This window comes from Hydractinia symbiolongicarpus, chromosome 12, assembly GCF_029227915.1.
Source record: "Hydractinia symbiolongicarpus strain clone_291-10 chromosome 12, HSymV2.1, whole genome shotgun sequence".
In the NCBI taxonomy this organism is placed as follows: Eukaryota; Metazoa; Cnidaria; class Hydrozoa; order Anthoathecata; family Hydractiniidae; genus Hydractinia; species Hydractinia symbiolongicarpus.
This window is the reverse complement of record NC_079886.1, coordinates 2,775,253-2,779,056: the sequence shown is the minus strand read 5'-3', so window position 1 is coordinate 2,779,056 and position 3,804 is coordinate 2,775,253. Positions and strand designations below refer to the sequence as shown.

The 3,804-nt window shown below is 35.9% G+C and overlaps 1 long non-coding RNA gene across 1 annotated transcript; it reads left to right on the top strand.

Annotated features, from left to right (window-relative positions):
* Positions 1-192: 192 nt before the first annotated feature.
* LOC130622440 (uncharacterized) lies at positions 193-3,586 on the top strand. Its single transcript, XR_008981077.1, has 2 exons — positions 193-1,567; positions 3,455-3,586. It is a non-coding gene; the product is annotated as an uncharacterized LOC130622440 (long non-coding RNA).
* The last annotated feature ends 218 nt before the right edge of the window (positions 3,587-3,804 follow it).

Here is a 3,804-nt window from a genome sequence, read left to right as displayed (position 1 = left end):
CCGGCAAACGAAAACCCGCGATTTCCCCTAAATCCCGGACACGACCCGTATAATCAAAAGTATACAAAGAAAGTACCCAGGGAGTAAACTTATTTCCCGAAGGATTTTTTAAATTATTTTTTCACCACTAAAACGCATGAGATTTGTAGTTTTTAAAAGTGTATCCATTTTTGATGAGACGCTGAATAGAAGAAGTTTAATCGCCAGCAAACGAAAACCCGCGATTTCCCGTAAATCCCGGGCTTGGCCCGTATAGTGGAATGTATATAAAGAAAGTACCCTGTGAGCAAACTCATTTCCAGAACGATTTTTTAAATTATTTTTTCACCACTAAAACGCAAGAGACTTGTAGTTTTTAAAAATGTTTTCATTTTTGATGAGACGCTGAATAAAAGTAGTTTAATCGCCGGCAAACGAAAACCCGCGATTTCCTGTAAATCCCGGGCTTGGCCCCATATAGTCGAAAGTATACAAAGAAAGTACCCTGTGAGTAAACTGATTTTCAGAACGATTTTTTAAATCATTTTTTCACCACTAAAACGCATGAGACATGTAGTTTTCAAAATTGTTTTCATTTTTGATAAGACGCTGAATAAAACAAGTTTAATCGCCGGCAAACGAAAACCTGCGATTTCCCGTAAATCCCGGACTCGACCCGTATAGTCAAAAGTATACAAAGAAAGTACCCAGGGAGTAAATTCATTTCCCGAACGATTTTTTAAATTATTTTTTCACCACTAAAACGCATGAGACTTGTAGTTTTCAAAAATGTTTTCATTTTTTGCGAAGCAATTGAGCTTTGCGAGCGAAGCGAGCGAAGCGAAATTGTGGAGCACGTTTGCTACACGCGAGGTATACCAAGAGAATTATTGAGATTCTCAAAATTTCGATAGAAAAAAAATCATATAAAATCAGCGTAAAGAAATAGGACTGATATTTTTGCACATAAAGCTAGGGTATTTTTTTTTCTAATAAAACAAATAAGTTTGGACCGAGGGGTTAAAGTATAAGTTTAGTAAAAAATGCAATAAGTACGGCTCGTACCCCCCCACCCCCGGATTTTGACCCCCCCCCCCGTCTTTTGGTCCGGATTATACGTCCGCCGAACTTGAACACACAAAGAGGAATATGCCGTAAACAAGAAACGGTAGTCGGCATTTTAGACACGTATATTTTACAGACCCAAAATATGCCTTATTTCTTTGTATTATAGCTAATTATGGTATAAATAATTAATTAATTACTTTGCAATTTTGCTTCTAATACTATTATAGTTGTATTTTAATGAAACATAATAGTATTAAAACGGTTTTCTTCTTTTGAAAAAATTTATTGCTAGTCCTGTTTCTAATCGACTTTACTTGTGTATTTTAAGCTTTTTTGTTGCTGTGCTTTTTCTGGAGATTTTAGTTGGATTGGAAAGCTCCTGTGTAAGGTACCCTTTCCTAAAGAAAAATTGAAGTAATTTGTACAATTATAACGCGCCGAGCTGTGTTTTATTTTATTGTTTCTAAGAAAATGTAAGAATACAATATTATCAATTTTAATTGGTTTTATCCAAATCAAGGTAAGGCTTAATCACACGAAAGGTAGCTAGCTAGAGCTCAGTTTTGTATAAAAGAATTGAAAGTAATTTGTAGAAATCATATGGAGAAGCTGTATTACTACCTAACTGATAGCCAGATATAGGAAAACCTGTAGCTAGGGCGCAGACAAAACAAATAGCTCTGGGCGCTAGAGTGAGCTGACCAACCGTTTTTTATCATTTTTTATTTATTATATAAGTAACCTGTTACAGTAATTAAAAAAATATCCACTTTTGCTATCAAACCAACAGCAATGTAATTGTCAATAGGAATTAGTTTTCCGTACACCCTCCCTGAGAACAAGGTTTAAAACGACATTAAAACATTAAAACTGTCATTAAACAGAACTTCAAGGATGCCCAAGGATAGATAGATAGATGTGCATATTTTACATGGCTAGCCTCACAAATATCGAGGGATATACCCTGTCTATTATTTCCAGGAGGGGCCATGGCGTAGATGGAGAGTCCTAGAGTATTTAATGCTCATTTGAGCTACGCAGACCCAATTAGAGCCCGCGCTCTACTAGACAACTCCCGGCAACATCCAACGGCCCACACAGTGTGCCATCTTCCCAATTTCCCTCACATGGCTTGGGTTAACCCGGGGCTATGGTAACATTCACTCGCCCATGCTGAATTGCCGTCAAGAGGAATCGAACCCCGGTCTCCCGCACAGATTACGAGAGCTATAACCACTAATCTACGGCGCCACGTCCTCCAAACGGCCTGGGCATCTTCGAAACTGCTTGTAATTTTAGAACAAGGGTGCTTATAAGCTGCATACGCCGTTTAACGTGCAGGCGTTTTTGGGCAAGTTTAGCGTTTTGCGAAAAAATTGAAGTATTCACCCGAAAAAACCTGCATAGACCATAAAGTAAACTATGTGGTAGTAAAGTTCTTAAAAAAACTGTTTTCGATGGTTTTTGATAAAATTTACTTGATAAATAACTTTTAATTTTTATTAACTTCTTTCTCTTAAAGCATCTTTTTCCAACTATCGTCCACAAGGTATGTTACAAGAAATTGAATTTTAAAAATGCTCCAGGCAAGTTCTGGAAAGTGCGGGCGGTTTTGGAAGACAATCACTAATTTAATTGGAAAAGTTGCCCGAACTCGCCCTTATATATGTGGCTGTTTGCAGCTTATTGACACCCTCTTATTTTAGAATATTCTCAGGAATAATAGACCAAGAGAAATTACATCACAGTTTTTTGTCCACCGCCCACGTGTGTTTGAGAACAACCCACATAACAAAGTTCATTATTTTTTAAATTATTTGTGTAAAAATTACTATTTCATTCACGATAAACCATTTGTCAGTCATTTTATTCGCCCAACAAAGAATCCTATCCAAGGTGCTTTTCTATTAGTGCTGAATTTAATAATTGACATGGTTCATAGTTTTTAAAAGGGTCTGATTGCAAAATATGATTGCCAAAGTTCAGCACTTGTAATATTTGTGTATTTGTGTACTCAGCTTCTAAAACACACACAAGAGACATTATAATTTCCTCTGGGTGATTACATTAATGTTGGTTGAAAAAAAACTAAATGATGAGAAGCATATGTTTTTAAATGGGTCTAGGACAATAAACTTATTTAATTTCCCTTGGCCTTGCATCAATCAAATTCTGAAAAAATAAACACTTCTAAAATGATTTTGTCAGATTTGGAAACTGTTGGTATGGTTGGAACTTTGCGTATAAGTAAAGTTGCCAAATTGTTTAGTTTTTTTCTTTCATACTTTTCCGAATTAGCCTTAATTATTTATAAGATGAAAAACAGTGCTTTCAATTCCATTGACTTGGCCATCCCTTAAAGGCACTGGAAGCTTCACTATATGAAAATGTTTTCTTTTTCTTTTAGATTGTGTACAATGGGAGTGAGTGATGTAATCTTCTAATGCGTGTGGTGAAAAGAAGGCGAATCCGTTATTGTTTTTCTGCCCAAATTTGAAGCTATTTAATAAATCTTGATAAAGTTAAAAAACTGTTTTGATTTGTTTGTTTTTGTTTTAATTGTTTCCCGTGAGTTTTCGAAATTCGTACCAGCAGATTCTGTGGCTTCTACTGCCGGTATTTTTACGTGAAAAAAATACTGTTTTGTTGTGAGGTCATTTACGAAATCGTTAACGTTAGGACCAACTTCTGCGGGTTGTACAACTCGATGTATCACATATCTTTCGGAATACTGGTAAAAGTGTAATTTTGTATTGC